Genomic DNA, 15435 nt, shown 5'->3' on the forward strand with positions numbered 1-15435 from the left:
TCTTTTGTATGGGTAAGGAGTAGAAAGTATTAATTCACAGCCTCTGACCTAATTCTCTCACTCTCCCTCTCTGGTGCCAAAGCCTGGCTTCATGCCTTCCAGGGACATTATTATTTCAGCAAATGCATTTTTAGAATTCATAAGTCATCTCTTCAAAAAGGAATGCACATGATTCTGAGGGAAGGGTACGTGGGATGGTTATGAAGGCTTTACCTGAAGAGATACAAGTGGCAGGATAATTTGGCTTTCTGTTGATTGTTTTGTTTCTGACTAAGGAATGATTCATCAACCAAGTACAGCCAGAAGAAATGAACACATAAGTGGGCTTACATGAGAATAAAATTTCAGCCCAATTAAAGTCAGCTAATAGTTGGCTACTTGCTTGCTGTCAGAGAGTTCCTTGAAACTGTGTCTCTCTGCCCATTTTCAATATAAAGCTTTATAATAAAGATAGGAGGGGCACAGTAAAATGAGGACAGAATTGCAGTATGACTAGATTCTGGGGATGATAGGAATCTTGAGAAGCCAGTGTGAAGATTCCTGTATCTGCATGGTATGTGTCTGGCTGACATCACAATGCTTATTTAAAATTTTCACATCATTAGAATAGATAAAGTAAAAAATGGGGAGATAGGCACTCTAGGTTGGTCCTAGTCCTACTGCTGCGACTAACTGTTTGAGGCCTTAGAAGGACCTCCTCGTTTTTCCTAGCACCAAGATGTGGTGGCTAGATAAGAAAATCTCTATGGCACCTTCCAAAGCTGGTGTTTTATGTGTATGAGCCTGCAATTTTCATGAGCAACCATTTAAGTCTTTAATCCATTTTGAATTTATTTTTGTATATGATGTAAGATAGTGGTCCAGTTTTATTTTTTTGGAATGTATTTGTCCAGTTTTTATAACACCATTTATTGAAGAGCTTTCCCCATTGTATATTCTTGCCTCCTCTGTTGTCAATTTAATTTATTATACAAGCATAGGTTTATTTTTGGGCTCTCTATTCTGTTCCATTGATCTACGTGTGTTTTTGTGCCAGTACCATACTGTTCTGATTACTATAGCATTGTAGTATAGTTTGAAATCAGGGAAAGTGAGGTCTCTGACTTCAATTTCATTTACTTCTGCTCTGGTCTTTATTATTTCCTTTCTTTTACTAACTTTGGGCTTTATTTGTTCTTCTTTTTCTATGTCCTTTAGGTGTAATTAGATTATTTGAGATTTTTCTTGTTATTTGAGGTAGGCCTGTATTACTATAAACTTCTCCCTTAGAAAGGTTTTTGCTGTGTCCCATAGATTTTGTAACATTGTTTTCATTTTCATTTGTCTCAAGGTATTTTTTTATTTCCTCTTTGATTTCTTTACTTACCCATTGGTTGTTTAGTAACATGTTGTTCAGCCTCCACGTGTGCTTTTTCCAGTTTTTGTGGTCAGAAAATATTTTTGATATGGTTTCACTCTTAAATATATTGAGACTTGTTTTGTGACCTAACATGTGATGCATCCTAGAAAATATTCATGTGCACTTGTAAAGAATGTGTATTCTACTGTTTTTGTATGGAATGTTCTGTATATATGTTAAGTCCGTCTAGTCTAATATGTCACAAAAGACCAATGTTTGCTTGTTTATTCTGTCTGGATGATCTATCCATTGATGTAAGTGGGGTATTTAAGTCCCCTGCTATTATTGTATTACTGCCAATCTCCATTTATGTCTGTTAATACTTGTATGTATGTAGGTGCTGCTATGTTGGGTGCATAGATGTTTACAAGTGTTACATTCTCTTGTTGGACTGATTCCCTTTATTATTATGCCATACACTTGTCTCTTGTTAGAGTCTTTGGTTTTGTGTTTGTTTGTTTGTTTTGTTTTCTTTAGATTTTGCACTTTATTTACCAAAATACAAATAATCCAGAGTCTTTATTTTAAAGTCTATTTTGTCCAAGTATTGCTACCCCAGCATTCTTTTCATTTCTGTTTGCATGGAATATCTTTTTCCATCCCTTCACTTTCAGTCTGTGTGTCTTCAGATCTGAAGTGAGTCTCTTGTAGGCAGCATATGTGTGGGTCCTGTTTTTGTTTGTTTGTTTCAATCCATTCAGCCACCCTATGTCTTTTGAATGGAGCACTCAGTCCATTTACATTTAAAGTAATTATTGATATGTATGTACTTATTGCTATTTTTGGTTTCATACTGGCTTTATAAGTGGTTGGTCTACTACCTTTACTATATGTTTGCCTTTAGTAATGAGATTTTTTTTCTTTCATGTGTTATCTTATTTGTAGTTTTGACTTTTTTTGTTTGTTTGTTTTGCTTAAAGAATTCTTTTTAACATTTCATGCAACGTCAGTTTAGTGGTACTGAACTCTTTTAGCTTTCGCTTGTCTGGGAAACTACCCTTCAATTCTGAATTATAACCTTGCCAGGAAGAGTTTTCTTGGTTGTAAGTTTTCTCCTTTCATCATGTTGCATATATCGTCCCACTCCCTTGTGGCCTGCAAAGTTTCTGCTGAGATATCAGCTGATAGTCTTGGGGGGGGGGTCCCTTTTACATAACTAGTTGTTTTATTTTACTGCTTTTAAGATTCTCTTTGGGTGGCCAGTTAGTTCAGTTGGTTAAAGCATGGTGCTAATAACATCAAGGTTGCCAGTTCGATCCCCACATGGGCCACTCTGAGCTGCGCCCTCTTTTAAAAAAAAAGATTCTATCTTTAAGTTTTGACATTTTAATCATAATGTGTCTTGGTGTGGGTCTCTTTGGGTTTATCTTATTTGGGACTCTCTGTGCTTCCTGGACTTAGATGTCTGTTTCTTTCACCAGGTTAGGGAAGTTTTCAGTCACAATTTCTTCAAACAGGTTTTATGTCCCTTTCTCTGTCTCTTCTCCTTCCAGGACCCCTATGATGCAAATGTTAGTACACTCGATGTTGTCCCAGAGGTCTCTTATGCTATCCTCATTCTGTTTAATTCTTTTTTCATTTTGCTCTCCCAATTGGGTGATGTTCACTATCCTGTCTTCCTGATTGCTGATCCATTCTTCTGCATCATCTTATCTGCTGTTGAGTCCTTCTAGTGTATTTTTCTTTTCAGTTGTTATATTCCTCAGTTCTGATTAGTTGAAGTTCTCATTGAGTTGATCCTCTTTTCTGCAGTGTTTGATAAGCCTCAACTGTTGCAGACACACTGCTGTATGCTAGTGCTGACTGAGGATGCCCACCAGGTGTGGTGAGGCGGGGCTGCTTTGGGGGGACACTGGTACTGGCTGAGGCCTCCCACAGAATGTAGCAGGGCAGGAGCCACTTTGGAGGGGTGCCAACTGGTGTGGGTCCTCAGGGAAATGTCATCATGAGGTGAACAGTGTTAGCAAGGTTAATGAAGAGTGTTAGAAATGGTGCCTGCTAGTGTCAGATGAGATCGGTGGAAGGAGAGTAAAGAAAGGAAAAAGAATGGCACCCACCACCACTTCTGTCCCTGGAGAAAGTTCTAACAGATCCCTGTCCCTCCAGCACACACCCTAAAATTAGTCAATGTATCACTTTAACATATAATCCAGGCACTTTTCAAACTGCTGCCTCTATGCTGGGAATCAGTAACAGTGCAGCCTTGGTTTCCTACAGCTTTTTGGCTCTCCCAGACTTAAGTCCTGCTGGTTTTCAAAACCAGATGTTATGGGGCTCCTGTTCCTTAAGCAAGTCCCTTGTGCAAGCCCCAGGCTAGGGCTCAGACCCTTCACTCATCAGGAGGGGGCCCTTGAGGTAATGATATCCCTCCTGCTTGTGGGTCACCACATGGGCAGTGGGGGGTAGGGTAGGTCCTGACTAGATTGAGTGTCTGTCCCCTCCTACCCATCTCAATGTGGTTTTCTTCATACCCTTAGTTGTAGAAAATCTGTTCTGTTAGACTTCAGGTTGTTCTCAAAGAAAGCTGTTCTATATGTATTTGTAGTTTTGGTGTCAATGAGAGGGGGTGAGCTCAGGATCTTCCTACTCCACCATCTTGAACCCAAATCCAGAAGCCTTGCTCTTGAATGCCAGTTTAGCTTGTCTGTAAAATATTTTTTCTTGAGCTTGGTCTATTTGAGCCAACTTTTAAAGAGAAATTTTTTTTATTAAAATTTATTGGCGTGACAATGGTTAGTAAAGTTACATAGATTTCAGGTGTACAATTCTGTAATACATCATCTATATATCACATTGTGTGTTCACAACCCAGAGTCAGTTCTCCTTCCATCACCATATATTTGACCCTGTTTACCCTCATCTACCACCTGCTTCCCCCTTACCCTTGGTAACCACTAAACTATTGTCTGTGTCTATGAGCTTTTCTTTATTTGTTTGTCTTATTCCTTTGTTGCTTTCAGTTTTATATCCCACATATCAGTAAGATCATATGGTTCTCAACTTTTTCTGTGTGACTTATTTTGCTTAGCCTGATAATCTCAAGATCCATTCGTTTTGTTGCAAATGGCACTGATTTTATTCTGTTCTGTTTTCTTCCCTAAGAATAGCCAGGTGACATTCCAACTTTGAATTAAAGCTATCCAAAGAACAGGAGGCCTATTTTCTCTAAATAGCATCAAATTGTGGGATCATCATGTACCATAGCACATATCCAGTGAATATTCAGAAGTGTTTTTTGTTACTGAACTAGGTAGCTCTGGAGCCCTGACAGAATGAAAGCCCAAACTTCTGTTTACAATAAGTAATTTTTCTTTGGAGAATATGTTCAGGAACTATTCTGTTCATCATTGCAGATATTGAGAACTAAATCAAGTTCTTAGCATGTAAAAATTGTCTAGAGGCACTGCTCACAGAACTACAAAGTAAAAAATGTTGACATTGCTTCAATATGATATTAGAACACTGGTGTGTGTTACTATGCTAAATTCAGCCTTGAATGAAGGCTACTAAATGCATTCATCTCAATATAGATCCTGATTAAATACTGATAACTAGGACAGAAGAGAAAACAGAGCTTGGGCCAGGGTCATGACCCCTGCTGATAGTAGACAGAGAGCTTAGAAATAAGAAGAATGGTGAAATAGAGAGCTTTTTGCATGAGTCAGTTATCTCCCGGTGACTCCAAAGGGCAGAAAACAACCCACAGTTGCCTTCAAATTGGTAAAGTGAAGAAAATCATTCATTAAATGAAAAAAGAAGGAAAAATATAACTTCTTTCCCGTATATTCTGGCTGACCTCAGAGCTACAAGCTGGAGATTCACACTTCAGGTAAGCTTATGTACTCTAAGTCAGATATGGTAAAAAGTGTGTCTATTTGGAATCCAGCGCACAGGGTCTTAACTACTTATGAACTAGAAAATGCTTGTGATATGGTAGACCCAGAACTGGATCCAGGTTTTGTAGGGCCTGAAATGTATATGATATGGCATGCCCTGTTTAAGAAAAATAATACAAACAATTTTTGCAAATTTTACACTAGAACGTAACCATTGAACACATGTTTAGGCTGGTTCTCAGAGCCTTGGAAGAAACCTATGCAAGTAAGAGGCCCTGAAGCTTCAACTTTGTCAGCTTCACAGTAAATGTGCCTCTGGGTGGATCCATAACATGGACTACAAGAACAACCTGATATGAGGCTTTAATAATAACTTTTCTAGCCTGATGCAAGTCTATAGGCTTGATTGTTATAGTTGTAACCAGATCTAGAGATGCTGAGAAGAGGCTATATTGTTTCTGTTGGGATTTCAGGATCACTGGGTAACTTTTATAAAAACTGACTACCCTGTGGCAGCTGCTACTCCAAAACAATGATTTGGCAGATTTTCTATAGCAAGAGTAGTGGAGGAGAAAAAGGTGCATAAGTCAATGACAGGGATATATTATATTTAGAAGTGCTCTAACAACTATAATTCTTTGTGGTTTGTGAGTTTATGTTATCAGCAACATGAAGGTTTAACAAGGAAGGATTGTATCTCACAATATTTTTTGCCATGAACGGGTAGGATTTATTTTTGTATTTCAAGGATAGATTATTAGGTATTATCAAAATACTTAATTACACTCAGAGGTAAATATAAAAAGTATTAATATCTCAATAGATGAAGAGTCATAAAAGCAAAATTCAACATCCATTCCTGCTTGAAAAAAATACTCTTAGTAAAACATCAAAAAGTATTCTTTTAACAAGGAAATATATGTGAACCTAATTAATCCCATTATATTTAATAATGATATATTTGAGGCACTCTTAGTTTAAAAAATATTTTTAAGCTACTAGCTTATACAATAAGTAAAAACACATTGATTGCAAATGATATGATTGTCAATCTGGAAAATCCAAGAGGTTAAACTGAAAAAACATAGAGCTGATAAGGATTCAGAATGGTGGGCTATTATAAAGTAAATACATAAAAATCAGTATCTTCTCTATACTAAAAAATTAATCCAAGATTTCATTCACAGTTGGAACTGAAAATTTAAGATAACTGTGCATTTCACAATTTTTGAAGCTTAACTCTGACTGAATCATCTCTCTGTCTTCATATTCCTCAGTTTTGGTGTTCTTCTGAAACATTTGTCATTGCAAATCTGTTATAGCTTTTAGGAAAAATGCTAAAATTTAGGATATAAACTCCATTTGTTTTAACTGATTGTTAGCATTTTGCAATTATTCATAGCTCTTATAAAATAACAGAAGACAAGAGCATTTTATTTTACTTCATTTCAAGGTTGCAAAGAACTTTGGGAAAAAGAAATGACTAGACTTTCAATTACTTTCTGTGAGAGAATGGGTATTTCTCGTATAATCAGATTCTGCCTGGTTGGCAGATTCAGGCTGATAAATTTGTGATACTAGATATTTTTATATATTTAAGAAACTAAAGGTTACATTGTTCCATACTGGGAAATCTGGCATGGGATGTATGACCAAACTATGTCCAAATACACTTAAGTTACACAGGAGTGCATCGTTTGTACCAGTGGTTCTCAAAATGAAAAATCACTTGGAATACTAGTGTAAACTACTGATTTACAGGCACCACTGCTGAGATTCTGGTGTGGGAGATCTGGAGTGCGGCCCAGGAATTTTCCTTTTTACACACATCTGGGATGATTGTCATACATTGGTCCTTAAACAATAGTATGAGAAACACTAGCTAAGGCTATTGACAACATTAGCATAGGTCTGTGGAAAGTTTGTTTGCCATAGGTAAGTAACATCCTCTCCACTGCTGCTGAACTTCTTTTTCTCGCCAATACTATAGTGAGGCAATGTAAAATAGTGGTTGAGTGCTAACACTGGGATCTAAAAGACCTGTGTGATCAATCTCTCTGTGTGACCTTGAGCATTTTAACTATCTGAGCCTCACTTTCTTTGTAAGCAAATTGGAAATAAAATATTATAATCTTGCATCACTGGGGACTGCTGTGAAGATTAAATGAGCTAATGCATATACACCAATCAGCATAGTGCCTTGCACAGGTAATTATGTGCTAGTTTGTTACTTGTTATTATTATAATTATTTAGAATTCATCTCTCTGGTAGGCTGATCACCATATAGATGAGTGGGAGATCAAGGAAATCCCCATATTGTCTTCCTGTGACCCCAGAAAAAGACTTAACAATTGTCCCACTGCATGTAAAAGAGAAAATACAGTCCATAACACGTGGGACATTTATCCATATGATCAAGCAGTCAAGATAGAGGTGGTCTTCCCAATCTTGTTTCCCTATACTAATCTTTTTCTAAAGTAAACCATTCCCTTTCTTATGTTATCAATTAGACTTTTAAATTATATAAATGTCTAACCACTATGCTGTACACCTGAAACTAATATAAAATAATATTGAATGCCAACTGTAATTGAAAAAGAAAATTAAGAATGGGAGTAAATGGGATGGAGATTCTACTTTGAAAAAAAAATCATCTTACAATAAAATAGAAAGTCCAGAAATAGACTGAAATTACTTTATGTATATATAAGATTGTGATAATGAGAGCCAAGCTTCTCACTGTCAGAGGAAGAAGTTACAAATAGTAAAAAGAGGAGTGGTAGAATGATTCCAGTTGTGTTGAGTTGGAATTGGAGATGAAAGTCAGAGACATCAGTATGAATTAATGTTTGTTTAGTGTATGTACTAATGGGTGGGTACAGAAATAATTATAGATCTTTGTGCGTATATATTATATGGGATAGTATACATACATATGCTTCCTATCTCAGTCCACAAAGAGAGTGTAGGGAGAATAAACCCCAGTAACAATTAGTAATCAGAACTTGGTTACTAATTACCATTCTCCCACAAAAGGAACTAAGACTCCATGGAGAAATGCCTTATTATTTGCCTGAGACAGGGAATATAAAAGATGAGCCTGGAGCATCTTGTTGTATCAGAAAGTAATGAAGTGCTCAGAAAGGAAGAAGACATGTCAAAGGGACAGAGATGCCAGTCTGAAGGAGATCCCAATGGCCAAAACTAGAATAATTAAAGCAATACAATAAATAATGATAGTATTGGAATATAACCCATAAAATAACATCAATATCCCTCTGTCTAAATAAATGATTGAATAAATAAATAGATAGATAGATAGATAGATAGATAGATAGATAGATAGATAGATAGATAAGAAAGAAAGAAGAAACACTTTTCCTTTTAAAAGAATTTCAGTGAATACATGTAGAAGGAATGAGAGAAATAAAAAAATCACCCTTAGGCAAACATCACAGTAATAATCCTTGCAAGCAAGAATCATAAATGGATGTTAAAATGAGTAGGCAAAAATATGATGAGAAACAGGATATTTACATAATTTTAAAGTATTTCTCCCACAAGATATGTATTAATTACAAAGGGGGGAAATAGTAACTGTACAATATAGAAGGTGTTTATCAGACACCACTTTAACCAAATGATCAAAGTTAGTATGACCAGTGATAAGACATATATATGATGAACTGAGGATATGTCACCTCTACGGTATTCATACAAAAATACTATACATAACCTCAATTTAACCATAACCAGGTCAGAAAAGACAAGGAAAGACTGAGGAATTGTCATAGACTAGAGAAGCTACAGAAAACATTACAAATAAATGGAATGTGGGATCCTGGAGAAGAAAAAGTATATTCCTTTGAACACTGGTGGAATTCAAGTAAGGTCCATAAATTAGTTAATAAGATTGTATCAATGTTAATTTCTTAGTTTCTCTAAACAAATATCTTCCATTCAATAGAAATCAGAATGATTTGCTTAGTTTTCTGTGTATTTTCCATTCAAAATTCAGTAGTTAAATTTTCTCCTTACATGGTATAATCATTTTCCAAAACATATTAATTCAACACATAATTATTTTAAAGGACTGCTGATTGCAAACACCCAAGCTGGTAAAACTTAATCTAATAAACTGATCTGGCCTCAGTAGTATTTTTCTTGGATAGTGTACCAGAAATTGGCAACTTTCACATTGCTAAAAACTTACCACATAAAATGCACCACCTCTAGGGTTTTGGTGTTATGTTAAACAGCAGTAGTACATTACACATAAACCAAGGTAATATTTCACAGTTAGAGAAATGTTTTATTGTGATTATTATTTTTATTTTTATTTTTGTATTTTTATGGTATCAGGTTTACTGAGGAATGATTTGTTTATGTTTAAGGGGAAGAAATAGGTTGACTGTCTACTTAAGAGTATTTAGAAAGTAAATTTCTAATCTTCAAATGTCAGTCATCTCATGCTATGAAATGTCTGCTGCAGAGTAGATCTTATTTACTGGTGTGGCCCAGGAGTATTATTGGTATCATTGCCTACTGGTCTCAGGAATCATGTAAAAAATGCTGATAAAACCAATGTCGGTTCTTGTAGGAAACTGTCAATGCCAACATTATGTAATCAGCGGTCTCTGAACATATTCAAAGTTGTTTCACAAAAAATACATATACAATAGAGTGATATTTTCTCAAGATTTAAAAACAAATGAGACTTAGAGAAAAACCTTGATAAGCTTTGCCAAAATATTTACCTGCTCTCTCATGCTCAAAGCAAGTGTTCTGAACCAGTTGTATGCTAACATGGGTGAATATTTAATTACTGAATTAAATTTTATTTATCTTAAATAAGTTAAATTAATAAATTGCCTATTCAATGATCATTCCAAAAACCCAAAAGTAAAGAAAGAAAACCTAAATGTATAACATTACTTTTTGCAGGGTAATTCTCTCCCACATCTAAGAAGGGTACTAGCTGGTTAAAAGCTATGAGCACCAATAGAACTAATTGGGGTGCCATTGGGAACACAATTGAGAAATCAGGAAAATCTGTCTATCTCTTCTTTCTTAAATTTTTATTCTCTTGGTGATTATCACTTTTTACCCCCCTCCCTCATTACTCGCAGGTCAACTTTCAAGTGCTTTTTACATTATCTCTTTTTTCCCATCTGAAGATGCCCTTGACCTGTTTCATGTTCCTGAGAATGTGCTTGGCACATGGTAGACACTATAAGTATGTACTGAATGAATGAACAACAGATACTGTGCATTAGCAGTTTAGTACAGGAAGACGTTTTGGGAGAAATGGTGCTTTCTCACTATACACTGAAATCACACCATAAGGATCCTCCTTCTCTTCTTATTATTAATAGTATAGTTCCTAAAATTAGGAGAAACCTAAGTGGATTTAAGTTCTCCTAATTTTGTTTTGACTTTGCAATGGTTAGTTTGCTTTCAGACCAGAGATAGTTTTGTGGAGGGAAAGGGCATATTGTTGGTTTTGGTTCTTGGTCAGATGCAAAATCAGACTCCTTTTGGAAGAGTAGTGACATGTTAACAGATATTGATACTTTTTCATAGTCTCAAAGTCCATTTGTTGGTATATCCATTCCAATGGCCTAGTTTATTGTTGTTCTGGCCTGAATCAGGACAGTGAAAGACTTCATTATACAAATCCATCTGACAAATTTGTCAGTTACAGCAGAAACTGCAATTTCTAACTCTCAGGGAAGTCACACCTTACTGTAATGACTAAAGCAATGAGAAAAAGGAAGGCAGACTTGGGGTGCCTAGGGAAATAGCAACATGAAGACAGTGACTCACACATCATAATGGAGGGGGGCATGTGGATACCATTGATACATTTTCTTCTATTCAGAGCTCCATTTCAAGGTAAGGTATTTGAAAACAAATGAAATGATTGAATGTGAACCCCCTTGTATCTCAATGCACAAACACTTCTCAAAATGGCAGCTGGTCTCTTTAGAGGAGTTGGAAGGGAGAATCTTCGTATTTTGATACCTTAAGTTAAATACTTGGCTGACCTCTGACAAAAATATCAGGTGAGGAAATGTTATACTCAGGTCTTTACCATTTCCTGTATGCAACCCACAATTACTTCCTGGGTAAGGCCTATCAATAGGCAGATGCCTGAATGATATCATTTAAAAGGTTCTTGGTAGGCCCATTTTTTTTTCATGGGAATCTTTGATACCTCTAAAAATGAAAAGAATTCTAATAACCTACCTAGGAATCAGAAACTTCATGAAAAGGAAGAAGAAGGATGTCTTACAGAACATAAAAATCCAGAAAGAGTCTCACTTCAGATAAGAATCCCTGCCCAAATCACTGGCTTGCGGCCCACAGGGATGTTCCCTCTCTCCTACTGTGATTCCCCGGAAATAAGACCTGGTCTTATATTAAGGTTTGCTCCAAAAGACGCATTAGGGCTTATGTTCAGGGGATGTCATCCTGAAAAATCACGCTAGGGCTTATTTTCCTATTAGGTCTTATTTTCGGGGAAACATGGTACATCTGATTTTACCTGCACACTGCTCCCTGCTGGTGGTGCTTTTCCTACTCAGCTTCCATCTCTACGTCAGAATTAGACAATCTGGAGATTAGAACTCCCCCTTACTTTTATTGCTACTCCTACCTAGATTCTCCAAAGAATTCCAGCTTCATATATTCTGATTCATTTTAAAATAGTACCAAGGTCCATTTGGAATCTTTAAAAAGACAATTTGTTAAATAAGGCATGGTTGTACTCATTGGAATGACAACCCATTAAGCCACTAAGACCTTATGGATATTGGTTTGCTAAATGTCTAGAGGATAGCTGGTATTAAAAGCAGCATGAATTGGCTAGGGGAAGGAGTACTAGTGGTACTCTAGACAAACCAGTTTTGTCTAGGGCTAAATTTGCTCTTTATCCTTCTTAATTCCCTCACTTTGTTTTACCACACCCACTCCCCATGGAGGTGTCCCACACATGTTCTTAGGGGTTTTCACCTGGCTTTCCCACCATAGTTTTCAAACCTTGTAGGTTTCCTCAAGCCCCATCAAACTCCCCAGATTCTGACAACGAAGTCTGTGAGAAATGTGTACTAGGAGCTAACTTGACTATTCTGACTAAAGTGATAATGGCTTAAATGTTCTTCCTCCTAGATAGAGTATTTGTAAGCTAATGTGTGCCTTCAAGGACTTTCCTGAAAGCTGGGACTCTACAAATACTGAGGCCAGGCCACACTGCATGCCAATGGGGAAGTAAATATTATTGGGACCCCACCCTTTGTAGTCTACCTTACCAACCATAAAATAAGCAGTAAATGGGACGTAGGAGATGGTGAGCAGGTGGAGGTGATGATGGTTATAAGAGCTATCATCTATATTGAGTTCTTATGTGTCAATAGTTTTATATGTAAATGTATGAGGTAAACACTATTATAATCTGTATTTCACAAATTAGGAAATTGAGTGGTGGGGCCATAATTCAAACCAAAACAATCTGGTTCCAAAATACATGCCCTTAATCACTATATTATACTGTGTCTTGAAATGTGAATTAGGCTGGTGCAAAAGTAATTGTGGTTTAAAAAGTTAAAAATAATTGCAAAAACCGCAATTACTTTTGCACCAACCTAATATTTATTATCCTCATGAGAACTCCACAAAGTAGGTATTTTAATCCCCATTTTACAGATGAGAAAACTAAGGCTTAGAGGTTTAGTAACTAATATAAGATCACATAGCTAGGGAGTAGTACTTTTGATGTGTGAACCTATTACAGGAGTCTTGGTTCTTCTTGCCAACACAGTGAAGAATCAAAGGTCAGCAAGCTGATTAGTATGCAAGCAGTTTATTAGTGATACATTTCCAGGGAAGAGAATGGGCCTAGAGAGGTCGGAGAGAGGGGCCTAGGCCCCCAATATTGGTGATACGTTCTCAGGGAAAAGAACAAGCCTAGCCAAGGTGGAAGAAAGAGGGAGAGGTAAAGGGGGGGGGACACCTAGGTCCCTTGTCCTGAGGACTTACTGTTTGCTGGGTGGGGTGAGGGAGTTATATATTTATTTGATGGGAAAAGGTGGTGCATCCATGGCAGAGTGCGACCTCCTAAGATGGGTGGAGGTCTGTTGACTCAGATCTTTATCTTGCTCCAGACCACCTCTTGGTCACCTGTCCTTGTAAAAACAGCAAGTGGCTGGAGGTAGTTAATCAAAGCTATTTATGAGCTTTTTCTGTAGGCACTATGGACCCCCTCGCACCCCTCCTCCTTCTCCTACATTTTCTAACTTCTAACAAACCCATGTCGGAATTTCAAAAGTACACACTCTCACCATGATGGCACACTGCCTCTGTCAGCAGTCAGGAGACTTGCTTTGCATCTAGTTTTGCCTCTAAATCAGTGTAGTACCCTAGCAAAGTCACCTTGTCACCTTTAAAATAAGAGGGTTGGGCTAAATGATCTCTTGTAATCTTCCAACTTTGAGAGTCTATGAGACTAATTAGCCAATCCCTGTAGGCAATAGATCTTTGCCCTCCATGTTGAAGCAGGATTGAAGGTTACTAAGCTTCTGCTTACTTCTTATGAACAGGGTGAAGGACATTCTGTTTAAGTACCAATACATATTAACATATCCCTTTTTAGATAAGTTACTATAAGGGCTGGGGGAATTTTACTGCACATTATAAGTTGTAAATATGTATATGTATATATAGTTTATTGAGAATGATGTTATGTATCCTATGATACCTCTTTCATATAATAGCCAAGAAATTCTTTTTCTAAATTCAATGGATCTTGGTGAATCAACAGACTGAAAATTTGTGAACCTTTTCTTTTCTTGACTGCCTGTCCAGGGAGAGACATTACTGCTCATCAATCCCATTCTCTGAAAGAAAGTTGAAACTGCAAAACTCTTTATACTTTCTATTTATTCAGCCCTTTATATAGGCATTTAGACCCTGTGAGAATGTGGTTCCTTCACTAATTCAAAACTGATGTGTGATTTATTGGCCTTTCTCCAGCAGATAGAGCAGCTAACAAGTTATTATCTAAGTCTTTCCCTTGTCTCACATTCCCAATCAGAGTTCTGTTAAGAGTTAAGTACACTAGGAACTCAACTAAGGCCCTAGATCACACTGTGAAACAAAGAAAACCCCTAGAATGTTAGTCCCTGAAGGAGTTTTGATAGCTAGTCTATCTCCTTTATCTTAACAAATGAAAAAACTGAGCTTCAGCGAGGTCATACAAAGAGTTATTGAAAAAGTTGATCTTCAGAGCTTTTTCTCCCTCCACACCATCTTCCCACACCAAAATATCTTCTTGTGTCTATACATTTTCCCAACAATGTATAGTTCAGTCCCTAAATACTGGCTTTTAGGGACCCCATCTCATACCTCCTCTAATTTCTCCTGGCCCTCACCGTTCATTCCAAGGTCAACCTTAAATGGAATCAGAATCATAGAAGTACCCTGTTCTCAGGGTTTTTCCCAATACCGTCCCTCCCACCAAAAAAAAAAAAAAGTCTAAACTTCTGGAATTCTATCCCATTCTCTCAGGGTCTTGCTCCAAGCAAACCTGCTAGAGCTAATCTGAGAAACTAATGAATGTTAATGTGTCAACTAGTTGATGTGTTACCTCTTCCAAGAATGATGTTTGCATTTTAAAGGAGACTATGAGACAGAGTGAATCAAGGAACTGGAGTGACTTTCCTGGGAATTTCAGACCAGGCTAGTGGGGGATAAGGTTCCGAGTGGGAACTCTTTAACATCAAATCACAAGATAGAGACTCTATCACTGTACCATTGTTACCCAACTCTAAGGTTTTGTCTGGCAATTTAGTATGTAACTATGTGCAAAGGGAGTGGAATGTTTCTCTTAAACAAACAACTCTTTAAAGAGGTTTAAAGGCAGGGACAACGTTGTAACCTGCTCTCAACTTCAAGGGGAAAGTCATTTGTATGGGGCACAAAGACCTTCAGTGGACCCTACTTCAAATTAGATACAGAACCAAACAATTTTTCTTTTCAAGTGACAAATTAGAGTTTTACTCAGAAAACCATTTACTTAGTTTTCTTTTTTCTCCTTTTCAACTTCGTTCAATCTCCCAAGTTCCAGTCAATATTTTACATGGCTTACTTTTGCCTTCTCTTTTTTTCCTATTCTGTCTTCTCTCTCTCTCTCTCTCTCTCTC

Source organism: Rhinolophus ferrumequinum, chromosome X (assembly GCF_004115265.2).
Source record: "Rhinolophus ferrumequinum isolate MPI-CBG mRhiFer1 chromosome X, mRhiFer1_v1.p, whole genome shotgun sequence".
Taxonomy (NCBI): Eukaryota; Metazoa; Chordata; class Mammalia; order Chiroptera; family Rhinolophidae; genus Rhinolophus; species Rhinolophus ferrumequinum.